Source organism: Staurois parvus, unplaced genomic scaffold (assembly GCF_062004578.1).
Source record: "Staurois parvus isolate SC_StPar_1 unplaced genomic scaffold, SC_StPar_1.0 ptg000684l, whole genome shotgun sequence".
Lineage (NCBI taxonomy): Eukaryota > Metazoa > Chordata > Amphibia > Anura > Ranidae > Staurois > Staurois parvus.
In genome coordinates, this window is record NW_028318480.1 from 2,746,324 (window position 1) to 2,760,322 (window position 13,999).

General features: G+C 41.2%; 1 protein-coding gene across 1 annotated transcript in view; it reads right to left on the reverse strand.

Annotated features, from left to right (window-relative positions):
• LOC149447503 (potassium channel subfamily K member 6-like) overlaps positions 1-10,654 on the reverse strand; it is a 50,398-nt gene extending 39,744 nt beyond the window's left edge. The window contains exon 1 of the mRNA XM_089652525.1: positions 10,398-10,654. The gene's annotated coding sequence lies outside the window, so the exon portion shown is untranslated. The remainder of the gene's footprint in view (positions 1-10,397) is intronic.
• Positions 10,655-13,999: the final 3,345 nt, after the last annotated feature.

Below are 13,999 nucleotides of genomic sequence, written 5' to 3' on the forward strand. Positions count from 1 at the left end.
GGGGTACTCTGGTAACACTTTCAGGGCCTTTGGTTGCTATCGTGTCATATGTTTCATGATCTTGCGTCTTGCTGGAGCATATACCACTGTAGTTGATTGTAGCTGATTTGGAAGGCACAGATTCCTTGGGATTGTGGAGATATTCATTGGATGCTTTTTATACTTGATGCGGTCTGGCACCTGTTATATGTGGATGTTTTTGTGATAAATAAAGCTTTTTAAAGGGTAAACACTATGTTATGCTTTTTGTTCATGATGATTACTGCCAATGAAGGGTGTTCTTTGGAGTGAGCCATTGGGATCCATTATTCATCAAGTTGATCTTCAGAGTCCACTTTGGGACCAAAAGTGCGGTTAGGCCAAGCATAATATATGTGAGGTAGCACTGCTGGAGGTGAGCAGACATCTGGTGGAGGAATTGTGCACGCTTTCTGTGTTTGGAGTACCGATGTTCATAGGAGGAAGGATATTTATTCAGAAGCATTTTTTATTGGGACTTTTCATATTATTATTATCACTTACAGTATCCACTATTTTATTTATTTTTATTTATGTTTTGATGTGTAGCGCTGCACAGTATTAGTTTTTATTTAGAGAGAGATTGAGTGTGTACATATCCATCTATGGAAATTTGAAATAATATATATGTATCATGTACAGTGGTTTTAGAGCAGCCAGTGGTGTAACATAGCCATCTCATTCTCATTCTTATCATTGCAATGCAGACTGTTGGACAGGAAGTAGTAAAATAGATTTCTAATGTGTGGCAGATACAACCAAACTAAAGGAAATTCTTGCTCTGCATTTACTGATGATTTTTTAGCCATAGCATTACTGTTATCCAGTGTATTCTTTAAGCTGGCCATAGACATGTGGTGATGGCTGCCTGATCATCAAGTGATGGTCTGATGTCTGTGTTGGCTGAAAAAGGCACAGGCCATTAGCTCTTTAAGGGATCAATCAGGCATTTTTGAACACATGTACCAATTGCTGTCATTTGAACATAGAAACACAGAAGAATGACAAAAAAATACAAAAATGGTCAAGTCTGTCCTATTTTTGAATCTTTTTTCTTGCTTTTCTAACATTTTTATTCCCCTTGCACATGGTACCATCTAGGTGCAGTGCATCTGGCAGGGACAGGTGGAGCATCTAGTACCATTGCTGTTTAGGTGCAGTGCATCCTCCCCCCTGCAGCCCGTCAAAGTCTATGGCAGGCTGCGGCTAGACAGGGCTAAAGACCCACGTTCTGTGCATTTGTTCTTGAATACACAAGGTTTTAAAGTCTATGGCAGGCTGTGGCTACATATGGCTGACCACTGGCTCAAGTGTTCAGCCCCATCTAGCCACAGTCTGCCATAGTCAGTCAGTCAGTGTTGATGGGGAAATCAAGTGTAAAAACCATACAAAAATGCAAGCAATTGGTCTATTATCAGTGAATTATCGAAAAATGCAACATACTGTACATATTGTTTAGTGAAAAAAAGTAGACTGAAAAATACAAGTCATTTTATACATGTAAACAGTCTATTAAACAATAAATTTACTCTGAATTATGATCAGTTCTCCAACATGTTTGTTTCTTTGAACAGAAGCGATTTACAAATTTCCATCACAACTGATCAACGTGGCAGAGTCTAAATCGATCAAGAGCTCTCTAAATCAATTGATTGGAGTGTTTTTGTTTGACATTTTTATTCAGTTAACCACATGTTCTCCTGAGGATTTACCCCCCCCCCCCCCCTTCCTGACTAGTCCATTTTTTGTGATACGGCTCTGCGTTATTTTAACAGACAATTGCGCGGTCATGCAACGCTCTACCCAAATTAAATTTATGTCCCTTTTCCCACGAATAGAGCTTTATGGAGGAAGAGAAAGAGGAAAAGTAAGAAGAAGAAGTTTGAGAAAAAAAAAAAAAAACAATATTTTTTACTTTTTGCTAATAAACATGTTCAGTAAAGAAAATTAAAAAAATCAAGTTTCATCATAACTTTATGCCAAAATGTATTCTGCTACGTCTTTGCTAAAAAAAAAAAAAATCTCAATATGTGTGAATTGGTTTACATGAAAGTTATAGTTTACAAATGGTGGTATATATATATATATATATATATATATATATATATACACACACACACACACACACACACACACACACACACACACATACATACATACAGAATTTTTTTTTTTTACTAGTAATGGCGGCGATCAGCGACTTATAGCGGGAGTGCGGTGGGCATTCTGACACTGAGGGGAACTGACTTGGTCTCACTGACATCCCTAGTGACACCAATACAGTGATCAGTGCTAATAAAAAGCACTGACACTGTACTAATGGCACTGGGCAGGAAGGAGTTAACATGTGGGCTGATCAAAGTGTTAACTGTGTGCGGTTTATAATTTTGTGCTGTGTTTGTGCTTCACTGTAAACACACTAAGCAATTTTTTTGACTGGACATATTTATTTAATAGCAAAAAGTCCAAAATATAGTTTTATTCTAAAAATTGTCCGTCTTTTTTTTTTTTTTATAGCGCAAAAAATAAAAAAAATAAAAAATAAAAAAAAAAAAAACGCACAGGCGATCAAATACCACTGAAAGAAAGCTCTATTTGTGGGGAAAAAGAACATAAATTTAATTTGGGTGCAGCATTGCATGACCGCACAATCATCAGTTTAAATAACTCAGGGCCATAATGCATAAAATGCAATGCACAGCCATACAAAGCAGTGTGCAGGAGCTGACAGGGAAGAGAGCGGTTTTGTTTACAAAGAGTTCTCCACCCCATCGGAGATGCTTGGCAATCACCGGCCGGTAACTGGTGATTGACAGCCGCGAATGGCAACGTGGGTAGGGCGCACGCACTCCCCCTACTCGGAAATGCAAAATCACGTATATATACATACACATGATTTTGCGCACCTCTGTCACCCTGTAGCAGTACTTCTGCTATAGGGCAGACGGGTAGCAGTTAATTTAATCATATTGAATTCTCAATTGAATTTTATTGATACATTTGTGTCCACTATTAGACAGTTGTCTTTAGAACAGGTACCCCCAATGGGGCAGAAGGACTAAGAGTGGGTAAATCTCCCCAGCAGGGACACTGACAGCCAGAAAACCTCACCAGAATTTAGCACAAGCCAAAAACTATAGAATAAATGTTTTGGCTTTAGATAAAGTAGTTGTAAAGGATGAATGTTTTTTTAACCTTCATGCATTCTCCCAGCTCTTTCTCCTCATTGGCTGAGAGACAGCAGCAGCATCCATTGGTTGCCACTGCTGTCAATCACAGCTTCACAGGAAGCATGGGGCAGAGCTGAGTCCCGCTCTATGTCTTATGGACACACAGAGCGGGGCTTGGGAGCAAGCACCCACAAGTGTCCCCATAGCAAGACCATCGAGGCTGCTCTTTGTAAAACCATTGCACAGAGCAGGTAAGTATAATGTGTTTGTTGTTTTAAAAATTAGCCTTTAATATTACTTTAAGGCCCCATTCACACTTGTGAATGAGGCTGTCTGTCATGCAGCGATTACCTGAGGATGATCAGCTTTGGATGATTTGCTTGACAGCCTCTTATGGCTTTCAAAGGGGCTTCCTGCCTGCAGCTATTTGCAGGGAACCCCGATGAGCGAGTCACAGAGAAGTGTGAATGGAGCATAAAACAGTTACAACATTGTCTAAAACCATTGCAATTAAGAGCAATTTTCCAGCTATTTTAATCAGCTTTCAATCACAAAAACAAATAAGCAGATGAGAGCAGTGTACCAACATCTCTGCTGTATACTGTAAATAAACTGGTGCCAATTTGCCTTAAGCCATTGAATTGTTTTCTGTAATATGATAGAATATCCAATTAACTTCGCTGGGGCTGGCCAACATTAGGACCTATAAACGCGGCTATCTGAGTAATATATTTGAAGGATCTTAAATGCAGCATCTGAATTGGATATATGTGGGAGTGCTTTGCTGATGATTGCTGTTCTTATGCATAATATTGATTTTTGTAATGCAGCATGTGCAATTCCGCTGAATTATAGGTGTTTTTATTGCAATAAATACAAGTCATTAGAACACAATGTAATATATATTAAACTCATTGTAATGAGCTGAAACATACCATATCTCAAATTGTCCTCTATGGAAAAAGGAAGTACAGAGTCGAGGCTGATGTGCAATCAGGTGCACATCTGATAAGTTCTGATTACCTCACCTGTACACAGCCCATCTGTTGCAATCAACAGTTCAAATAATTGCACCTCTTGAATTTATTGATGAGTTTGACCGCCCTTACAATAGTCCTTGCATGTGTATAAATGAAAATCTTTGCATGTGCATTTAGAAACACTGCAAGCTGTTTTAAAAAGTAGAATAATACTAAAAGGGTAGCTAAACTACAAATCAAAAAATTTTATATATTGCAGCTTTGCACTTCTTAAAGGAGGTTGGTGCATTAGGATGGCCATAAACCCAGCACAGTGGCTAAATGGTTAGCACTTCCGCCTGGCAGTACTAGGATTGTTGGTTCGAATCCCAGCCACGGCACCACCTGCCTGGAGTTTGCATGTTCTCCCTGTGCCTGCGTGGGTTTCCTCCGGGTACTCCGGTTTCCTCCAACACTCCAAAGACATGCTGGTAGGTTAATTGGCTCCTGTCTAAATTGCCCCTTGTATATGTATGAATGTAAGTTAGGGACCTTAGATTGTATGCCCCTTGAGGGTCAGGGACTGATGTGAATGTACAATATATATGTAAAGCGCTGTGTAAATTGACAGCACTATATAAGTACCTGAAATAATAATAATAATGAACCATTAGCCCTGTTTTATGCTGGCAACTGTCAGAATACCAGAGCAGGAGCTGCATCCAATTCCTTTACATCTAATGCATCCATTTGTCTGAAATGTTTCAATTGAAGTATGTCGGTCACATTATTAGGAACAGGACGAAATTTGAACAATGAACCAGCAAACACAAATGCTCCTTCGCTTGGGGATGGACTCGATGCAGGTTACAACCACATTAAGAATGTCCTGGAACATGCACACCTTGCTGCCCTCAAATGGACCGGGGGAATCCAAATATACTGAATGGGGAAAGAACAAAGAGAGGGCGCACAGGCCTAGTGCATTACCATAAAAGTAGGTTGAACAAAAAAAAAAACGGATCCAATTACCCCATCCACAAAGAAGATTTTCAGCAAGTTCACAAAATACCTGTTGATCTTGTCAAAAATGCTGTGTCCTTGAGCTGAAAGTCAGCAAAAACAATGTTATCATTCTTATGTATCCAATCCACCATGCAATGGAGATGAACAAAAGGCAGTAGTGTTTGAAATCCAGACTGTCTGATCACCACTGTGCCCTTCGTTAGATAAAACGAGTGTAGAGCCAAGGAGACATGAAATGTATTATATGCAGGATAACTAGCTGAATGTAAGAGGGAAAAGGCCTGGAAAAAATTTAAACCAAAAAACTGGAAAAATGCAATATATTGCATTTTGTTTTTGGGTTAAGATAAATGTTACACAGTCTCTCTCAGCCTTTTCACCCTAAAGGAACCCTTGAAATAATTTTCAGGTCTCAAGGATCCTCTGCTAAAATTTAATTGATCGGGTTCAGAGAAAAAATATATCACTTACATTGGCGATCAGTAAAGAATGTTCCTCACATTAGTGGTTAGGGAAGAATGCCCCTTACAGTCATTGTCAGGGAAGAATGGCCCTTACAGTGGTGGTTAATGAAGAATGCCTCTTACAGTGATGTTCAGGGAAAAATGTCCCTGTGGCTGGTCAGAAAAAGAGACCCCTTACAAAAGTGCATTCGAAGAACATTCCTCACATTGGGGGTCAGTGAAGAATGCCCCACACTCTGGTCATAGGGAAGAATGCCCCACACTCTGGTCATAGGGAAGAATGCCCCACACTCTGGTCATAGGGAAGAATGCCCCACACTCTGGTCATAGGGAAGAATGCCCCACACTCTGGTCATAGGGAAGAATGCCCCACACTCTGGTCATAGGGAAGAATGCCCCACACTCTGGTGATCAGGGAAGAATGTGCCTTACATTGGTGGTTAGGAAAGATTGCCCCTTACAGTGATGGTCAGGGATGAATGCCCCTCACATTGGTGGTCAGGGATGAATGCCCCTCACATTGGAGGTTAGGGAAGAATGCCCCTCACATTGGAGGTTAGGGAAGAATGCCCCTTACATTGGAGGTTAGGGAAGAATGCCCCTTACATTGGAGGTTAGGGAAGAATGCCCCTTACATTGGAGGTTAGGGAAGAATGCCCCTTACATTGGAGGTTAGGGAAGAATGCCCCTTACATTGGAGGTTAGGGAAGAATGACCCATACAGTGATGATCAAGGAAAAATGCCCTTCACATTGGAGGTTAGGAAACAATGCCCCTTACATTGGTGCTCAGGGAAGAATGCCCCTTACAGTGATGGTCAGAGAAGAATGTTCCTTTCATTGCTGGTCAGGGAAGAATTCCCCTTACAAGGATGGTCAGGGAAGAATGGCCCGTACATTGGTGGTCAGGGAAGAATGTCCCTTAGTGCGAGAGTCATGGAAGAATGCCCCTTACACTGGTGATCAGGGAAGTTGCACCTTACACTGATGATCAGGGAGAATGTCCCTTACAGTGGTATCAGAATACCACTCTTAGGGCTCGTTCACACTTGGCTGTTTTACCAACGCTTGCCAAACGCCCCTGTAGCGCTTGGCAAGCGTTAGTGCAGCGTTTGCGGAGCGTTTTTTAACGCTCGGCAAACGCTCCACAAATGCCGCATGTGCGGTTTAGCGGCGCTTGCTAGGCATTTGCCGATCGTTAATAACGCCCCACAAACACCTATAATGCAGTTTGAGTGGTGTTACCGCTCCGCAAACGCCCCGCAACTGCGTCACAACCGCACCGCAAACGCCGGCAGGGCGTTTGCGGAACGGCACCATAGACGAGAATAGGAGGCTTCAACGCCTCCTGACTCGACCAGAGGCGTCCGTTTTGCCACGACGCAAATGCTCCCGCTAGAACAGCACCATGTGTTGTAATGTGCAGAATTGGCAGAGGCGTTTGGGAAGCGGTAAAAACGCTTCCCAAATGCCTCTCTGCCGCCTGCACACAACGCTAGTGTGAACGTAGCCTTACAAATACCTAAATAGATCATTGGTGTAATTCAGCAGGCTCTGCCAAGTAATGTTGGATGGAAGTCAACCTCTGGAGGAACCCTTGGGATCTATGGAACATTTTTTAACCAATAAGTTCAGCTGTTATTATGTTACACTACACAATTATGAGAAAAGCCATTTAAATTATTGTATATTCGTGAATGTTTGACAAATATCTGCAAGCAGAGATAGACGTGTGTGTATTTAACATTTCATCAATGCTGAGTATACAGGAAGGAGAGTGCCCTGCCTCAGTCAGCACTAAGTACAGTGATCAGTGTAATGAGGCAGAAATCGTTCTATAGAATACAGTTGATGCATTTCATGTCCCATCTTGAATCAACCCTATAAAAGACATCCCAGAAGGAATAGAGGCTACAGGATCTTTTCATGCTGCATGGTGTGGGAGATATGTACACCTACTCAATTTCTTTACAGAAGAAAAACACAATGGCTGTTATTTATTGGGGTAAAGAACTGTGACGGTACAGTAACCCATACCAACCAAACAGCAGTGTGTTTTTCAATTGTTTTGGGGTCCAAACTGACAAAAGACGAAATCCTGTTAGTCACTGTGGGTTACTGATTAAAGTGTTACTAAACCCACAGCAGTAAAATCAGTCTGTATATCCAGTAAAGCATGCTTGTTATACTCAGTGTGGAACCTAAAGGGTGATACTCTGCATTGTATAAAAAGGATGTTTGATCCGGTCTTCTCTGATACTCCCCTTCTTCTACTGTCCCCAATAGAACTCCTGATAGAACAGAGGCTTGGAGACAGGTTGCACATGCTCAGTTTGGTGTGTATTGCTAGAGAGTTTTTTTCTTGGCTCTGTGCTGATCACATGCACTCTCCCAATAAGCACTGTGCAGACAGAGAATGTCAGGAGTCCTGCATCCTCCAATGAAAACACCTCCTCCAAGCTTTAACCAATGCTCTGCTGGACACTGATAGAAGTCACAAGACTGCTCTAATTGCTGATGAGAAAAGGTATTTAGCAGTTTATATTTATTGAAATAATTGCATTTCAATGTTGTGTGTACTGTGGGAGACCAGATATAGTGAATGCAGGATCCTGGGTTAAGTAACACTTTAACTTCTCTTTACACTAACTGTTTTCATGCAGTTTTTAACACATTTTTTAATGTGTATTGACACACGTTTTGCACATGCATTGACCTGCATTTTTAGTTGGCCAATAGAAAAACTTTTTAGGCTTGTTACCAGGGGCTGAAAATGCATGAAAGCACATCATACATGCGTTTTCATATACTACCATTGACTTCTAATGGCGTCAAAATACAAATGTAGAATATTGCAGCTTACCAATTCTTTGATGTGGTGGCTGCATTAGTTTTCTTTTTAAGGCTTTCTTTCCCTAATTTTTGCCTGGTGATCTGGCCAGTAATTCTATTGTTCAAAAGAACAAGCTCTTTTGCAGATGTAGCAGTTACAGGGATAAGACAACCCAGTTAACACTTACAGGGGTGCTCATAATGATCAGCTTTTATTTATTTAAGACATCCCAAAAGGAAAATAAAATTGCTGTAACTGCTTACTTAATGCTAGCTGGAGTCCGGCTTCAATTTGCTCGTGTATCTAAATCTGCTAGCACACCTAACACTCCTCTCTATCCACACTGACTATGCTGCTGTCCATCAGGTGCTCCTTCATCCAGAGTGGGGGTACTCTAACACAGGAGTTGTATTACTGGACAAATCACCTGGTGGAAACAAAGGAGAAAAAAACTAAAAAAGAAAAAACTAATGCAGCCGCCACCACTGATAGGTAAGCTGCAATATATTAAGTTTTTGGGGTTTAATACCGCTTTAAAGCAGAGAAAAAAAGAAGAAAAAAAAAAAACAGACTTGAGACCAGGTTCACATCCCTCTGTGTCCACCTTTGTCCGCTTCTCGTGCATATGGAAAATGCATTGTAGCGCATTTACACACACTTTCATTATTCTATTGGGCATCTCATGCACAGAAAAATGGACAGGCCTCATTTTTCGTTTATTGTTTGGAGATCTGAACAGCCGCATTGAATAAAATTGTTTCTCATGACACATTGTTTAGCTTTACAATGTACACAATAAAAGTAAATGAGTGAACAGGCCTGAGCTCCTCTCAAACTGCGGCACACAGACATGTACAGGTTCTATCTACAACATTGCCTTGGATGTGTTTTAGTGCGTGCGCTTTAAAACACGAAAATGTGAATGGGGCCTTGATAATCCAGACACAGGCGTACCTCGGTTTACGAACACCTCGGTTAACGTAATTTTCGGTTTACGAATGAAAATCCATTGAAAACAATGCCTCGGTTTACTAATTTTTTTCGCAATACGAAGCAAGTTTCCCCAGGATGCATTGCACTTGGGAGGCTTATGGCGCCGGCCCCGTGCCTTTAAAGTGCACTTTATAAAAGAGTTTTGAACAGATAAGACTTTTTTTTTTACTTTTTTCTGACCTCCAGAACGGATTAATTAGTTTTCAATGCATTTACGATTTTTTTTTTTTTCACAATACGAAGCAAATTTCCCCAGGATGAATTGCGCCTGGGAGGTTGATAGCGCCGGCCCCAGGCATGCTGGAGTCTGTGGGTAGCTTGTGGCTCCGACTGTGAAGGTATTGGAGCAATTTTTGCATCGAGTTTTGGAGCCAATCTGGAAATTTTTAATAATGTCCCTGTACAGTATTTATGCCTTTAAAGTGCACTTTATAGAGTTTTGAACAGATAAAAGACTTTTTTTAAACTTTTTTCTGACCTCCGGAATGGATTAATTGGTTTTTAATGCATTCCTATGGGAAACCACGTTTTGATTTATGAATTTTGTGCAATTTGAAACGTCCCAGGAAACGAATTAAAATGTGAAAAACTGAGGTACGCCTGTAATTACTTTTATGTAATAAGATACATATGTTAACTATGGAAACTCAGAGCAAGCCATCAAATCGACCTTTATGAGGCTGTCCATTACTGGGTGAAGAAAGCTCAATTCTGACATAGTCCTTGGGAACGGAAACACTCTTTTTTGCACTGTTGGCATCCCACCCCCACCAAAAAAGAAATAAACAAATTCTTGTCAGCAAAAAGAATAAAAAAACTTTCTTAAACAGGAAAACGTTCAACCCAAACAAGGCCAGGCGTTGGGTGATGATTTAGCAGTCGAAATATGAAACACAACATTTCGAGGGATTTAAAGGAATAGTCTGTGAACTTACCTGTTTGTTCTCAGTGTGTCCCTGGTCTCTCAGCTTCTTCTTGGATTGTTGGTGATATCCCTTCCCTCTCTAGCTCTTTGTTTGCCTCATATACACAACATTGTATGTTCACTCTCTCTGTGCCTCTTCATTTACATTAAAGTCCCATATCTAGTGTATTGGACTCTATTGTTGTCTGCCCCTCACCCAGGGTCTAGCTCAGCTGGTCCCTCTGGTTCAGTCCCTCTGCTGCCCTCTCCACCTCTGAACAAAAACTTGTAGCTGAGAGGAAAAAAGTCAGAACTTCCTGAGGCTGCAGAGAGGGAGGAGAGGGTGTCAGCAATGTAGGAGGAGAGGCAGAAACCATTCAGAGAGGAGAGAGAGAGAGTGCAGGAGGAGGGACAGTGACACCATGTACAGTGTGTGGAAATAGTAATAATCATAATAGAGATAAGTGACGCATACGGCGTGGAAATCAAGGTTACTGCATCCATTAAAAAAATCATAAAAAAATACAGCACAAATAATGTACTAGTAACATTTCATCACAGGTGTACTGTATGTTTTACATTTAGGCCTATTGTATACTGAATAGAAACAAAAAATATTCTGCAGTGCTTTCTAGAAAAATTGCAATCACTTTTTTTTGGAGGCCATATAAAATTTTGTATCTATGTCTGAATGGGTTTGGAAAAAGAACATTCATCTCCAGACCTTGAATCATTACATACAAAGCTAGGAAAAATACTAAAATATTCCCTTAAGCCCCCCGCTCACATCAAAGCCAATTTTAAAATCGTGCGACTTACAGTGAAGTTGCACGATTTCAAAATCGGGTGACCTGACGATTTCAGTTGCGATTTGCAAGACATCTGACACAGATGTCTATGGAAATTGCAACAAAAGTAGTGCATGTACTACTTTAGAAATCGGTGCAGGTCCGACCAAGGGGGAACCGCACCGATATGACCGCTCTAATAGCGGACAATAGGGTGCGACTTGGCATATGATTTGGAAATCGCAAGCCAAGTCGCACCCAATGTGACCGGGGTGTAAGTCCTCTTGCACACTGGATGTTTTTACAGCTGCTGTTTTTGGCTTTTTTCTGCAGCCAGTAAACTCCCCAGCATGTTATCCTATGTGTCCATGCACACATAGGCTGTAACCAGCGTTTCTTGGCAGGGCCATTTTTTGGCTGGAAAAAAACCCCAGAACTAGTCGGTTTCTAGAGGAGTTTTTTAGCTGTAAAAAACATTCTAAAAGTGAAAAACGCGGTAAAACATGGAAAACCGCCTATTTTGGACTTTTTTATTAGTAAAAAAAAAAAAAAAAAAAAAAAAAAAAAAAACACACTAAAAACACCAATGCGCCTAAACGTTTATGCGCTGTGAAAATGTGCATTCGCGTGTTCAGGTGCCATTCATTTCAATGGCACCTGAAAACGTGGGGCGTTTGAGCCTTTTTTGGCCCTCGCACATCCAGCGATTTTGTTTGCTTGATCGTGGCGCGATTGTAGCACACAAAAAAAAAAAAAAACATGCCACGACAACGCCCCACGTTTTCAAGTTGCATTGGAATGAATGGCACCGAAACACGCAAATGTACGTTTTCACAGCTCATTGTTGAAACAGCAGACAGAATCACAGTGATTCTGCCAGTGATTTGAAAACGTCTAAGTGTGAATGGAGCCTGAATGTAATGGCATCAGTGAACCAACAAAAGTGCATATTAACACTCCACAATTGTGACATTGGACCATTATGGCTCATTCACACAGTCACTTAAGCTGGTCATATATTATATAATTTTTGTTCCATTTCCTTTAGATTTACTTTCAACTACGTAATTGAAAGTGTTGAGATCTGACCTCATATTATATGGCTTTGGTAAATCGAAGGGAACATTCTACAAGAAAATTGTTTAATGCATGGCCAACCTTAGGCTGGCCACACATTATACAATTTTCTTGAGAATTTTGCTTTCGATTTACCAAAAACCATATAATATGAGGTCAAACCTAAACAACACTTTCAATTGTATCCAATTAGGCAGGCCCTTGCACTACATAGTTGAAGGTAAATCTAAAGGAAATTGGGCAGAAAATTGTATAGTGTATGGCCAGCCTTAGGGCTCTTCACACAGATGCACCATAACACTCCACAGTGGTGTGACTGGACCCTTAGGGTTCGTTAACACAGTCGGCCTGTGGTGGAAGGAAAGAAAATTTCATAATCTATGGCCTGCCCTGGAAATGCAACCACTCAGGGCTGTATTCATGTTTCATGTCTGCAACAAAAAGTAAATGGCATGTTGCATTCAACAGGCGGCCCTTGCTGCACGACTCAACCGCCTTGCAACCACGTGAAATTCCAAGGATGTGGCATGGTATGTTGAGATGTTAGGGGTTAAAGCAAGCCGTGATATCACCTCTCTGCCATTCAAATGCCCTCTGAAAAGCAATCCACAGACAGCCACATTTCAGAGGGGCAGTAGTATAGCAACACGTATGAACAAGCTCCTAAGTTACTGAAGCTGTGCCCAATAAAGGAAGGTGAAACTCAAAGGCCTAGTCCTGGTACTGAGGTGATCATTCCCCATTACTGACTCACCATACCTTGTTCTGCTTCGTGTTGCTTTGGATGTGGCCATCTTGGCAGAGGCAAGGCTTTGCTTCCTCATGTCAGAGGAGGAAGTGAACAGTGAGCAGCACAGTACTGATATCCCCAAATTTCACTCCAAATTCAGCAAGGACATGACAAAGTTCAATCCATCTAGGGCCATTCCCACTCGACAGAAGTTGACCTAACAATCGACTTTTATTGAACTGGATGTTGGAAAATTAGCATTCCATCAGCAGCTGCTGCCAATGGGCTGCAATACTAACCAGTGTATTCTGAATAGGAGTCCCTCCTTGCAGCATACAACAGCACAGCAGGGAGGATTTCTCCATCCACCTCGCTTGTGTGGATTGGGGAATACTTTCTTTTTTCTTTTATATATATCACCCCGCTGGCTGATTGGAAAAAAAAAAAAAAAACACCTATCCATCTAGGACCAGCCTTAGCTATTACAATGCCGATATACTGTACAACTATGAGGCTTCAGGCACAGGAGTGCCAGGGCACACATTCCAGGAAAAGCACTGCTATTTTTCAAGAACAATCAGACAAAAGGCACACTTTGAAGGTTCTATTTCCTTATAACATAGCAAATGTGGACATTTTTAAATTCAGCCCAGGTTCACATATATTCGGTGCAGTATATCACATGTAATTTGCAAAAGAACCGCACCACATTCCTGTGCAAATCACATGCGATTTGTGTGCAGTGTGATTGGAGCCATACACCAGGGCTCAGTTTTACCTTTCTGCTTTGTAATCCTATTCATGATCTGCTGCAATGTGCTTGACTGAATCCCAGACAGATCGATCATCACCCAACCTGAACTGTCACTTTTGCCCTGGGAGAGAGGTAGGCACGTGTCACGTTCTGCAAGAACATTCTGCAGATAGTTGGAAGTAACTGAACAGTTTATTGGAAGTATGGATCTTATGTTCAGGCCACAGAAGGAATAGGGAAGTGGCCCCAAGGGTTGTCACCCCATCACTTTATTTTACGTTTAT